General features: G+C 51.7%; 1 protein-coding gene across 2 annotated transcripts in view; it reads left to right on the top strand.

Annotated features, from left to right (window-relative positions):
• The first annotated feature begins 569 nt into the window (after nt 1-569).
• Nucleotides 570-13,874, top strand: part of TRAF5 (TNF receptor associated factor 5) — a 50,974-nt gene continuing 37,669 nt past the window's right edge. Inside the window, exon 1 of one of the 2 annotated variants that reach the window (XM_043568952.1) lies at nt 570-729. The gene's annotated coding sequence lies outside the window, so the exon portion shown is untranslated. The remainder of the gene's footprint in view (nt 730-13,874) is intronic. The other variant, XM_043568953.1, reaches the window with a different exon arrangement.

The raw sequence follows: 13,874 nt of genomic DNA, 5'->3' as shown, positions 1-13,874 counted from the left end.
CCTGTGTCTAGGAGTCAGGAGAGCTGGATTTAAGTTGTAGCTACAGCCCTTGCTGAGTGTCCACCTTCGGGCACCTCACTTCAGGTCACTTCTCTGGACCTCAGCTCATAGGTAAAATGAGGAGGAACAGGCCTACTTCACAAGGTTGTTTTGAAGATCCAAAGAGATGTCTGGGGAGCCCTTGGTCCAAGGTCAACCTCAACAATTCTAAAGGATTGCTAGACACGCAGCAAGGAGGAGGGCGGACAAATTTGTGCTACTGCTGAGGAAGATGGGGAAGGACTGGTTCCAACCAGACCTTGAGCTAAGGGAGTCAAAGCAGGAAAGGACTGGCTCAGCTTGGTTGTCCCAGGTTGAAGGGTAAGATATGTACAGTTCAAAGGCACTTGAGGAAAATCTGAGATGCTTTTTATTTGTAGGTACTTGTGATTCCAGTGTGGTTAGGTTAGATTTCTAACTGCTCAGTAATTCTCCGCGTCCTACCCCACACCTTCCTGCGCGTCCGCCCTTCTCCTGGGGCCAGCGCCCCTCGCCAGGACTGCTCCGGGCCCCGCCCCAGGCCCCGCCCTTCCCGGGTCCCGGGCCCGCCCTCCTTCCTCCCCCGGTCTGGCTCCGCGAGCAGGGCTGGGGGGCTGAGAGCCTGGCCCCCGCCTCGTCGCCGGTCGCTGTCTGGAGTAGCCGCGAGCCTGCGGACTAGCGCCGGCTGAGCACCCCCGCGCCGAGCCACACGTGAGTCCCGGCAGGTCGCCTCCGGGGCGGTGGCCGCGCCGCGGTGATAAGCCCCGAGGCTGTAGAGCTGGAGTGAGGGGACCGAGGAGCGTTCTTCGGCTCGTCCCGTTTGCTTTGAAACCGAAAGCGCCACAGCGGCACGGGCCCCGCAACCACCTCCTGGCGCCTGGCGCTCGGCTGTGGGGGTCCCGGGCCTGGCCGCCCGCCGCGCTCGCGTCTAGCGCGTCCCGGACCAGCGCCGGGCGGCCGCGGGGTGGGGGTTGGGGGACCGGGGGAGCCTGCTGGGTTGGTGGCCGCTGCTGCGGGCGAGGGGGTGCAATTGGGTGTTGAGGGTCAGAGCCAGGCTCCGCGGCTCCGAGCGGGTTTTCTTTGCAGGAGAAGGGTGTGTCGTGGACGGAGACCGGGGGTCTGGGCTGGGGAGCTGCTACAGAGCGCGGCTGTGGCCTGGAGGGACCAGGTTCAGGTTGAGGGGTGATTTCCAGGCGTGCCCTGCACGCACGCACTGCAAACCCCAGGCTCTCCGTTCGCACCCTTCAGCGCCCCCTCCACTTCTGCAGGACTTCTCCAACCGGAGCCCTCTGGAATGAAACTTTAATATTGGAATGAATGGAAACCTCCACGAACTGTTCGATTGAGCGTGCTCATTTAGAAACACCACACAGCACACAACACAGCACACACACACACAACACAGCACACACACACACACACACACACACACACACACACACACACCCAAAACCGAGCTCGGAGGGGTCTTGGAAGATACCAAGGTTCAGGGAGGTGAGTTGCCCTGGGACACCCAGAGGATTGGTGGAATCTGGGTTTTCCAGAACAGATCGCTTCCCCCTTGCCGCCGCTCTGCAGGGTTTTGGCAGTTCTGAAGGTTTTCTGTGAATACCGAGGCCTCGCTCTTGTCGCTGACTCCACTGGGCTGCTCTGCCCGCTGCCGACTTTCTCGGCTGGTTCTGCCCCCTCCTGCAGAGTTTCCATATTTGGCTATTTCAGATTTACTTTCTCGAACTCAGTTATCGCCCCCGTGGCTGGCAGGGCCGCTCTAGGCCAGCGGTGAGGTTGGGAAAAGGCTGCCCCTGCAGCCCCACCCTCCACAGCCCTGGGCCGTGACCCGTGTCCCTGAGGACAGGCATCTAGTAACCAATTTAATTCAGTAAATATTTATTGGGCACAGGTGCTGTGTGACTAAGGCCAGTGGAATACGGTTTCTTCCTCTAGAGATGTTCACGGTTTAAAAGGGCTCTGGAAGACAAAATGCAAAAAAATGGAGGTGCTTCTGGGAATAGAACAGTTACGTGTGTGAGAGAGAATTTTAGGCCGGGAGAGGCTCGGTAGGGCCTCTCAAACCCAGGGTGCTGCTGCTGGCTGTCTGCCCTTGTCACATGGCCGATGAAAGGGAGTTCGTGCAGTTGATGGTCGGGTGAAAACTATTTGACCACTCCTCCCTGTGGTCTGCTCTGATTTGCATAGTAAGGTCACTGCTGCAGGAAAGCTGGTTGTGAGATGGAAGCAGAAAATATCTAGCCCCTGTCGAGGCTTTCTTGTTTTCGTTACCATTCTGTTTTGAACTGTGTGGGATGGGTAGGCCCTCAGATCCTGGACACAGGCAGGAGAAAGTCACCTGTGTGAGCCCAGCTCTGGACGACCTGCTGGAGGGGCAGTGATGGAGGAGGTGACTTTCTCAGGTCCTCTGGGCTGAGGTCCGTGGCCCTGAGGGTAGGATGGGCAGCGTTTCCATCTGTCAGCAAGCATCACCTGAGTACCCATTGGCTATGGGTGGCAGGGCAGCGGAAAGAGTACGGAAAGGAGAAGGAGGCCCCGTCCACTGGAAGTACTAAGTCTGTAACTGGGATATTTCATTGGGGGCGATCTGCAGAGCGAGGGAGCTGGATGCCTCTGAGTCAGCCCCGTTAGGCTCGTCAGCCTTTAGGCAATCAGACCTTCTGTGATTATCTCAGCTTCTCAGCAGAGGACCCCGAAGAAAAAATAATTCCATGTTTATAAAGCTCTTTCCTTTTTAAAGCGTCTTCTCATTGCTGTTCTCATTTTGTTCTCCCTGATATTCTAGTGAGTCAGGCCAATGCAGGATTATTCTCCTCATCTCCCAGATGGTGAGGGTGAAGTCCCGAGTGTAATAACCCTTTAGGTTCCACTGCTGGGCCGGGCCTGGGTCTCTAAGGTGCCTGGTTCCTCTGCTCCAGGCCCCCACCCTGGTTTCTCAGACAACTAAATCTACCCACCTCCTCCTCAGTCTGGACTCTGGTAACACATGTCTGGTGTGCTCCCAACCACACAGAGCAGAGTCCCCTGGAGGCTCTGCCTGGGGCGCCACATGGACAGACATCTGCTCTGTTAGCTCTACCCCAACTCAGTGAACTCGGGGCAAGACCTGTGTCTATTCTGGTTTGGGTCCTGGAATCTGACAGAGTAGGCCTAAACAAATGTCTGTGTCGAATTCATTTGAGATGTGTCTCCCTTGGGACTGATGGCTGGGGAACATGTGCTTGGTGGGGCTCTGGACAGAGAGGCTGAGCTGTCAGCAGGACTTGCTTAGACCCCAGGAATCAGAACAGCCCTGTGCGGTTTGAAAATAGCCTTTCTGACCTGATTAACTTCTCATGGCCTCCCTGAGAGAAGGGAAAGGGAGGTTGCTGTTCCTTCCACTTCCCTGGTTGCAAGCTAGGGCACAGAAGTGACCGGAAAGATCTCACAGAATGTAGGGACCACCCAGGACCCCAGCCCAAGTCGCCTGACTCTAATTCCTGTGCTCTTCTCCTGGTATTTTGGCTAGAGGAAGCCAGAATTCTGGGCAGGAGGAACGTGAGGGAACCAGAAAGGCATTCATCAAAGGCCACCTGACACCTTTGTCACTGATTGGGGGTCTTTAAGGGCTAATAGACCAAGGGAAGAGGGGAGCTGTGGCAGACCCAGTCTCAGAAGAGCTTTTTCTGTGCAGATGGTGGCTTTTACTGGGGCTACTCTGGGGCAGGAGTCATCACCCCAGCAGATCGAGGTGGGCATCTGTGTGTGTGCTGAGGGTAGAGGGCACCAGGGCAGAAGTGATCTTCAGGGCTGGAGGGTTCCTGCCCCTGCTGAGGCCAGGGTTGGGCCCCACTGAGCTTGTTGCTTTGCCCAGAGGAAAGCTTTATTTGGAGGGTCAGACAGTAGTTGACCCACATGGTCCCTGGCAGGCCCTGTCTTGTGAGGAAGTGGACTGGAGGACCAGAGAGGAAATAAAAGTGAAAATACTTACCAGTCCTGACAGAAAAATTCAAAGTCAGCTTGAAGCGGCAGTGAGGAGTATATTCTCCGTATTGTTATCTGGAGGCAGGAGTCTGTTTTCCAGAAGAAAAACAGACACATGATTAGATGGTGCCATGGCCAGAACTGGGTACCTCTGCAGATACCTGCAGGGTCTGTGAACCCCATGTTGAATGACAGAGCCCAGGGAGCGCCCCTTCCGGAGTGTGTGAACAGGGAAGGGGGACCCATTCACCTTCAGCAGCTGCCCATGCCTCATTGCTGGACATGCGCTCCACCAGCTTCTCTCCTCTCCAGTCCAGAACATCCCTGGGATTTCCCCCATGGTCTGTTTCCTCTCAGGGAAGAGGTACTCTCCTGACCCATGGGAGGGAGAGCACCTTCTCCACCTATGCCCCTGATGCAGCCCTCTTCTCCCTCTGACGGGCTCCATCCATCGTTCCCTTACCACTGAACTCTTCCTCTGCCCCACTAGCTCAGCCTCTGTTAAACAGGAACAGCCCATGTTTCTGCAACCCCTCTTCTCTCCCTTTCACTGAAAAGCTTCTGGAAAGAGCAGCCAGCACTTGCACTTATGTATTCCTCGCTCTGCGCTGTGCACCTGCCCTGCCGCTCAGATTGCCCGAAGGTTTCTGGGGCCTGGTAATCCTCAGTCGCCAGCCTGCTCTGCAGCTGTTGCCCATCTCCTTGGAGGGTGCCCCACTGTCCCCACTGACGTTCCCTTCATTGACCTTGAGCTTCTCATCCTCCTCCCTCCCTGCAAGTGCCCATATGAGGACCAGGCTGTGTCCTCAGGCTGGCCCTCTAACCCCTGTGCTCCTCTCCCTAGAGCCCTCCTGTCCTCCCATGGCTCAAACCAACACTCTTCAGGAAAGGCTCTGTCTCTCACCCAGCTCTGTTCCTGGCCAGTTTGATTTGTGACACACAGAATCTTCGCCATGATGTTTCCGGAGCCCCTCAGACACGCATCCCAAGCCGTGCCTTCCTCTGAGTTCTCCCTCACCTGTGCAGACATCACTGTTCTCCCACAGTCACCTCTGGCCTGTCTCCCCTGGCCGGTTCTGGTCCCCAGGGCGGCACCCTGAGTTCACGTCCATTCGACACATCCATTCGACCTCTTTCCTGTATTACCTTGATTGTGCATTCACTCACTTTCCTGCCTTTCCGTTTCCTCTCCTGCACTGTTGCAGAGGGGCCGCCTAAATGCATAGTGGAAATAGTGTGGACTTCAGAAGCTGCGTTCAAATCTGAATTTATGACTTGCTGGTTGTAGTTGCATGATCTGGGCAAGTTGCCCAACTTCCATGAGGCTCTGTTTCCAATGGTAAATAGAGATAGTAATGTCACCCACTTGGGGTTGCTGGAAGGATTAAATGAGCCAATATACACAGAGCCTAGCGTCTGGCGGGTACTCAGTAAAGCTGTTTTTCTTCTATGTGTTTGATAGCAATAGGGAGTTGTGGGGTCTCTGGGGAGATGGAAAATGTGTGTGGAGCCTAAAGGCATTCACATTAAATTAAAAACAGACAAACAAAAGAACTGCCAAGTTCCGAGGGAGCCCATCATTTAAACTAGCCTGTTGCTGACACTTGGCAATCTAGACCGAGCAGAGCTCAGCAGCCAGGTAGGTGGGCTGGGATGGGACTGGACATGGTGGGGATAAGCTGGGACAAGCCCTTGGCAGGCAGAAGGCAGAGAGGAGGGCAGGAGGCATAAGATAATGGAGGCCCAGACCCAGGGAGAGGGTTTCAGGGGCAGGATTCCAGCCTTTAGAATAATGTGTGGGTACAGCAGCCGCCATCTTGGAGGGATAGTTGTGCTGGTAATAAGGTGACACAGGGACCCAGCAGAAGAAATACAATGGATTTGGGAAGGAAAATACAGGCACTGGCTTGATCACCAGGAGCAGAGAAGTCCTTTAATGGGATCCAACTATGCAAGCAGAGCAAAATGTGGAGTGAGGTTGACTGGGTACAGAACTGCCAGCCAGAGCCTTTTCCACACTCCCTTACTAAGGAGGGTGGCTGGGAACAGCCAGGCTGTGTTCTGAGCCTTCCATTTGCATTTGTAGAGGGCCCTTGAGGCCAGAGGATGGAGGTAAGTGGGTGGAGTGAAGCTAAACAGTCATGAAAGTCCCTCTTCTGCCTTCATGACATTAAGATTCTGAGGAAGAGGCTGGGCAGATACCTAGGCTACAACCTAGCAAATTTACCCTGCTTCCCTGGGTTAAAGGCAAATAATTTAACATAAAGTGAAGGCCTAAGTGCTCAGTAGTTGCAGAATAAAAGAAGTGATTCACCAGTTGGGTGGGGTTATTCCAGGAAGCCCTCCTGAGGAGTGAGGAGAAGTGGGCCAGAGAGATGGGAGGGGATATTGGACCCTGGGCAAAGGCATTTGAAAGGGATAAAGGAAGGAGTGAATAGTTGCCTTTAATGGATGGGAAGTAGATTATCCTGGAGCCCCCATATTGAAGTGGTTTATTTGAAAAGCCAATAATTTGGATTGTTACTTCAACTGCTCAGTGACACTTCTGGCAGACCTTTCTGAGAAATGTCCAATGCCATGGATATTAGCCATGGACAGACAGACACTACCTTCTTTCATTCTTTTCTTGGTATTAATTCCATATGTGTGACTTCACTTGATTCACCTCATTGATGCTGGATCATTGGAGCAAATGTGACTTCTCTAGTATCCATTTCTTCCACCTTACAATCATAGTGCTTGATTCTCTCAATGTCAGCTCTGCTTAGGCTGTGTTAAACAGCTGTAAGGCCTTTTACACCTGACTTCCCTCTTCCTAACTTTCTTCACATCATTTCTTCTGCCTAGAGTGCCTCCTGTATTAATCTACTAATTCATGCCCCCTGCCTTTGAAGGAAAACCCAAATTCATCTCTTGTTAAGAAGGCTTCCCCAAGACCATACCCAGCTTCAATGATTTTCTCTGAGGGCTCACAGGATTCAGTGTATAGTTATACAGATATGATTCATTACAATGAAAGGATCCAAAGCAAAATTGGCAAAGGGAAAAGGCACATGGGGCAAAGTCCAGAAGAAGCCAGGTGCAAGCTCCAAGAGTCCTCTCCACCACTGACATCACATAGGGCCACGTTATTCCTCCAGCATTGAATAGTGACAACATGTGAAATGTTGTCTACCAGAGAAGCTCATTAGAGACTTGGTGCCCAGGGTTTCTATTGAGGACTGGTCATGTAGGCACCCTCTGCCTAACGTATACCAACATTCCAGACTTCCAGAAGAAAAACAGGTGCTTAGGAATAACCACATTGTTTGCAAAACAGTTTGGGGACAGTGAGCCACCCTAATTAGTTAGGAGAATTGGCCCCAAATCCACCTTCTAAGATGTTAACCAAGGGCCATCCTTGGAAACAGAACTTCCCAAGGATGTCAGTCTCAGGCCTGCTATGTTACCTCTTTTCTGCACAGCTTGCCTGCATAATTCCACCCAATAGTGCCTAGCTATGCTTATGCTGTAGAGAAAATCACTCTAGATAGGAGCCAGGAGACCTAGGATCCAGCCCAGCATGGCCACCTACTGCTGGGTGACCCTTTGAAGCTCTCACTCCATTTTCTTCTTTCCTGTGGAAGAGGGGAATTGTAATTCTTCTTTGTAGACCTCAAGGGTGAGGCCTACACCCTTGATAGTGGGTTATTCTATCTATCCCTCTTGGTTGAGCACCTACTGTGTGTCAGGCACTGAGTGAACACTGTGGGAGTACAGAGGGAAGTGTGGTGTAGTGGCTTCGAGAGGAGACCAGTCTGATATTAAACCCAGCACTTACCAGCTGTGTTACCTTGAACACGTTATATAATCCTGATTGGTAGAATGTGAATAGGAAAATAAAACTGGTGCCCACACCTCAATGGGTTGCTGTGCACAGTGGAACAACCCATGTAAAGCTTCTAGCCACAGTATCTGTCACGTTGTAGGCCCCCAAAATGGCAGCTATTAATTCACTCAGATAGTTGAGCGTTCGCTGTGTGCCAGCAACTTAAAAATACGTGGCCCCAGGCCTGCTTTCTGTTTGCTGGTTCAGGTTAATAGTGAACAGATAATGACATACAAAAATGAATTGCAGTCATAGTAAATGCTATGAAGGAGAAGTACAGCATGGTAAATAGCATGCAATTTGGAAGAGGGGACCTAGCGTGGCTGAGGAGGCATGTGAAGGCCTGGCTGAATATGTGATGCTTAAGCTGGGCCTCAGTGAGTTTCGCTCAGAAAGAGGTTAGGGGAAGGGGAGGACAGGATGTTTCCAGTGGAGACAGCAGCTTGAGCAAAGGGAGACCGGCCTTAGGGGTGAACGCTGTAAAGAGGGCAGTTTTGCCACTTGTATGAAGAATGGCAAACAGGGGCACCTGGGTGGCTCAGTTGGTTAAGCATCTGACTCTTGATTTCAGCTCAGGTCATGAGTTCATATTTTGTGACTTCGAGCCCCGGGTTGGGCTCTGTGTTGACTGTTAGGAGCCTGCTGGGGATTTGCTGTCTCCCTCTCTCTCTGCCCCTCCCCTGCTCACTCTCTCTCTCTCTCTCTCTCTCTCTCTCTCTCTCTCAAAATAAATAAATAAAAACTTAAAAAAAAAAAAAAAGAATGGCAAAAAGACCAGGGAGAATGGAGAATAAAAGGTAGGGGAGGAGGGGGGCTTCCAGATGACCCTAGAGTTTGGACGGGACCATTGCAGCATGCATTAGGGTTTTGGAACGTTAAGAGGAATGGGAGGCTGTGAAAAGATCGTGTGAGTGACACAGCTTGGTGTTTTCAGAAGCTCAGTCAGGCGGTGTGTGGAAAATGCTCTGGAGGAGTGAGTGGGTGAGGGAGACCAGTTGTAGGAGGCTGTGCTGTGGCCCAAGTGAGAGGGATGGTGGCTTGAATCAGGGTGTTGGTCGTGGGGGTGGAGAGAAGGAGGCGGAGTGTACCTGTCAGGTACACTCAGGGGGCCTCTGTGACTGATGGGATGTGGGGGAGGAGAGAGAAGGCATCGCCCGGATGATGCCAGTTATCTGGCAACAGCAGGAAGATAAAAGAGTTGGGTCTTTACCAAGAGGTAGCTCTGGGGAGAGCAACTTAGGAGAGGGGAAATCGGTTCAGTTTGAGATGCTTTGGCTTTGGAGTTCCTGCAAGGCAATCGGAAGAAGGCACTCAGCATGCAGCCTTCATGTGGGTCTAGATGCAGAGGAGGTCTGGGCTGGAGAGAGAGAGAGAGAGTTGGGAGTTGTTAGTTCATACATTGTCTCTGTTCTTGGACAGTGTGGTTTCAGGGAAGCTAAAGGGAGACTGTGTGTATTTGGGGAAGGGCATGGAGGGGGCAACAATGTCTGATGTTGCTTAGAAGCCAGGTAAGATGAAGACTGAAAACGGACCATTGGCGTTAGTGAGCCAGCAGTCACCGATTTGGGTGGCTTGGTGAGGGTGTGAGCCAGGCCCGAGCCGGCTGAGGACCGGACTGAAGAGAGGCCAGGGGAGACAGTCCCTCCACTGTGTTGAGGGTGAGGGTGAGTGAAGAAGTTTGGTGGTGAGAGGAAGGAGAGCTCGAACTTTCGAGAAATGTGAGAGTGAGGATTTTTAGTGTTGCTTGATCTCTAGAGAGATCGTGGTTGTGTGAGAGTGATGGAAGGAGCCAGCTGAAAGAGAGAGGTTGGCGATGAGGAAGGGGGGTGGGTGACAGTGGATGTGAAGCTCCCTGAGGAGGCAGGGGTCCAGGACAGGTGGAGAAGTTGGCTTCATTCAGAGGTCACCTCTAACACGCTCTGAGAGGGAGAGGGCAGAGCAGGGGCCCCCGTGCAGGGAGACACATAGGTCTGGTGGCAGGAAGTGGAGGTCTTTCTGGTCTGAAGACTTCTATTTTTTGTGTGCAATAGGAAGTGAAGTTTCTGGGTGAGGCCTGGGGGGGGGCGTGGTCACGGTTTGCAGAGAAGAGAAAGGTTTGAAATAGATAGTGAAAACAAGAGAGTGAGCTGAAAAGGAAAACCTGGCCTCCAACTCTGTTACCTGTTCACATGGTGAAGCCTCCAGAAAAGGACCCTGGCAAATGTGATTTCACCTGTCTAGCACCTTGTGAGGCACCTGGGTGAGGGCCCTATACATATTTCTTGAGTTGAATTGTTGGCCTTGTCTACCTTTAAAAATCCTCCTCAACATTTTCCCCTCCTTCCCAGGTACCTGGCTTCCCCTATGACATCTTACCAGGGACTGGTTCATGTTAGTAGGACTAAGGACCATGGCTCAGACTTGGCTCTTCCAGCCCTGTATGGATAGACCCTCCCCTCCTGACACTGACTACCTCTCCCCAAGTCAGCCATCCTTTTTTTTTTAATCTTTTAAAAGTTTATGTATTTGTTTTGAGAGAGACAGGCAGCGTGAGTAGGAGAGGGGGAGAGAGAGAATCCTAAGCAAGCTCCACACTGCCAGTGCAGAGCCCGATGTGGGGCTCGAACCCACGAACTGCGAGATCATGACCTGAGCCGAAACCGAGAGTCAGATGCTTAACTGACTGAGCCACCCAGGCTCCCCTCAAGTTTCCTCTGTCTAGCTGTAACTGGTGGAATTTTAGGACTGATAAACAGTTAAGATGGGAAGTTTTAGGTACCGGGAAGCAGCATAGGTAGGAGAGAAGCTTTCCTGCTTTTTGCAGAATACGGTAAGGCAGTCATTCAGTCTTTCTGTGAGTGTTTATGGTATGCCTGTCATGGGCACCCTTCTAAGTATTAGCACCTCAGTAAACAAAGGAGACACCTCTGCCTCCTGGAGAGCTTGCGCTCTGCCTGGGGAAGAGGGGCAGTAAAGAAGTAAACCTCAACATGCCTGATGGTGGGGAGTGCTCTGGAAAAGAATGCATCAGGTGATGGGGAGTGTGGTTAGGGATGGTTGTGTTTGCAGTTGGGGAGATCAGTGGAGACCTCACTTGAGAGGGAGCGTTTGCGCAGATACCTGAAGTGCAGGAACAAGCCATTCAGGTGTCAGGGGGACAGACAGCAAGTTAAGGCGCTTGCACTAGTCAAGAAAAAGTGAGGCCATGAGACTAGAGTGTGTGAACAGGTGGAGAGTGCTAGAAAATGAGGCCAGATTGCATTGGACTCAACGGACACTGGCTTTAACCCTGAGTGACATGGGGGCCATTGGAGCCCAGAGGAGTGGCATGTCTAACTTCTGTTTTTAAAAGGATAGCTCTGGCTGCTGGAGTATGACTGGGCTGTACAGGGAAGGACAGGGGCAGGAGGCCAGCTAAGAGATTAATGCTGTTCCCCATAGGGAGATGACACTGGCTTAGACCAGGGCGGTTGTGCTGAAAGTAGGGAACAGGGTTTGATATGTTTGGAAGAAGAGCCGAGAGGATTTGTGTTGTGGGGTGCAGAGTAAGAAGAGTCAAGGGTGAGTGACTCCCAAGTTTTGGTCCAAGCAATTGGACCCAAAAAAAGGGTGATTGTGACAGCATTTTACTGAGGTGGAGGAAGGCCATGGGAGGAGCAGGTTGGGTGGGGTGCCAGGTAAACAAACACAGAGGTATGGACTAGGCACTTGGAATGAGGAGAGGTCCAGATTGCAGGTAGACATCGGGGCACTGTCAGGGATGGCGTCTCAGGGAGGAGCCAAGATGAGCTCACCAGAGAGAAGAGGTCCAGCACCAGCCTGGGCCCTCTGAGAGATGGGGACATGAGGAGTAGCCAGTGCGGAGGAGGAGGAGGAGTCTAGAAGCTGGCCCAATGGTCTAGTTGTGTGCATCTCACACGGTACTGGCTGTAGAATCTGGCTACTACTGAGAGATCCTGATTCTGAAATATGTTAACTAGGGTAGGCTAAAAGATTGTAACAAATAGGCTTCTGAAACAGAGGTCTGTTTCTCTGGGGTAAAGTATCCAAGTCAGCATCTTTGTCATGCTCCCGGGCACACTCTTAGAGCACATTGTTGGCGTACTTTGTATACAGGCATGGCCCCCACCTAGACTGAAAACCTCTTGGGGACAGGAACTGTCTGGTAACTGGGGGTCGACCCCCACTCCACCCTCTCCCGCAGTAGAATGAGGCACAGGCCTATGCACACAGCAGGCACTGAATAAGTGCTGACTAGGAGTGAAGGATGGACATGCATGGATATTTAGTGCTTATTTACGTGGCAGGCACTGTGTGCTAGTAATTTACGTGGATCAACACCTTCAATCTTAACTCCAAGCCATAGAGGCAGCTACTATTCTCCCATTTTCTAGATGAGGAAAAGAGGACACAGGTAAGTGAATGGCAGAAGGAATTGAACCCAGCGGTCTGGGTCCAGAGCTGGTCTCTAGGCTGTCCTGCCTCTCCTCAAGACCTCCACCTTGGTGTTGGTTGGGATGTGGTCCATTTCCCTCTAGCTATGACACAGAGCAAAGAGCACTGGACTTGGTGTCAGGAAGCCTAGGTTCACATTCCTGCACCACTATGTGCCTGCCGTGTGATTTGGGGCAATTCGATTGACAGCTTGGGACCTCAGGAACTTCATCAGAAATGTGATGATATTGCCACAGGGTTAGTGTGAGGACCGGGTATGATGTTGTATGTAAAAATAGAAACTGCTGGGGCGCCTGGGTGGCTCAGTTGGTTGAGCTTCCGACTTCGACTCAGGTCACGATCTTGCAGTCCGTGAGTTCAAGCCCTGCGTCAGGCTCTGTGCTGACAGCTTGGAGCCTGGAGCCTGCTTCGGCTTCTGTGTCTCCCTCTCTCTCTGCCCCTCCCTGCCACTTTCTCTCAAAAATAAACATTACAAAAATAAAAAATTTAAAAAAAAGTAGAAACTGCTAAGTACCAGAGTGTGTGTAACTGGTGTTATTTTTATCATCTTGAAAAATCAAACTGTGGAACTCCTAAGATTGCCCAAAAAAAGTTGCCAGAGGGGTATAGACCACAGGAAACCCCACAGGCCTTGCTTCAACCAAAATAGTTCCTCTGTACAATTTTTATTTATTTATTTTTTATTTTAGAGAGAGAGAGTGCAAGTGGGGGAGTGGGGCAGAGGGAGAGAGGGAGAGAATCTTAAGCAGAGCCCATCATGGGGCTGTCTTCGACTCTGGGATATCACGACCCGAGCTGAAATTGAGAGTTTAACGCTTAACCAACTGAGCCACCTAGGTGCCCCTGTATACTTTTTTATTTACTGATATTTCTACATAAGATTTGGTTTGATGAGTTTCACTGTTTTTAAAAGGTTGTGACACTCTTGTCTAACTCATCTCTTAAACCCTGTCACAGTTGACTGGCTTGGTTTTGTGGGGGAAAGCCATTCTTTCAAATTCTTTCTCTTTCTCTTGGGTCTCCTCCCTGGGCTCCTTTCCTTCTCTCCCTCTTCTGCGGTCCTGATCTCAAGAACCTGATGTCCAGTGTTATACTAGGGACTACAGCGTTCTGTGACCAAGACTCTAGGGTGCCCACCCATGTGTGGGTGGGGCAACTGGGGTATACCTGGGGTAGCAGACCTCAGGAAGCTTTTCCCCTCAAGCTTGGGCGAGAGGGCCATCTCTGGTCCCATCTGCTTCCTCCCTGGGCCTGGGCCAGAGCTGGCCTCACTGCTGATCAGGAGAGATTGTTCTGTCTGCCTCTCACAGAACATCAGCTCATGTCCCGGCCACAGCCTCACCCAACTCTCAGACAGTGGGCAGTGCATCACACGTCTGTGGTCAGCTTTGGAGATGTGAACCTAGCACAGAGGCAGTTGTGCGCAAGCATGTGTGGGGGATGAGGCATGGCTAGAATGATGTTGGCCTTTGGTAGCTAAAAATCACTAAAAGGTCAAGCCAAGGTGGCTTGGCACGTCTGTTCTGTAGCCTGTCTAGGATGGTCTCAGGTCCCTCCCTTTTCCTCTGAGCACCCTTGGGCT

Source organism: Prionailurus bengalensis, chromosome E4 (assembly GCF_016509475.1).
Source record: "Prionailurus bengalensis isolate Pbe53 chromosome E4, Fcat_Pben_1.1_paternal_pri, whole genome shotgun sequence".
Classification (NCBI taxonomy): Eukaryota; Metazoa; Chordata; class Mammalia; order Carnivora; family Felidae; genus Prionailurus; species Prionailurus bengalensis.
This window is presented reverse-complemented; position numbering and strand designations above follow the sequence as displayed.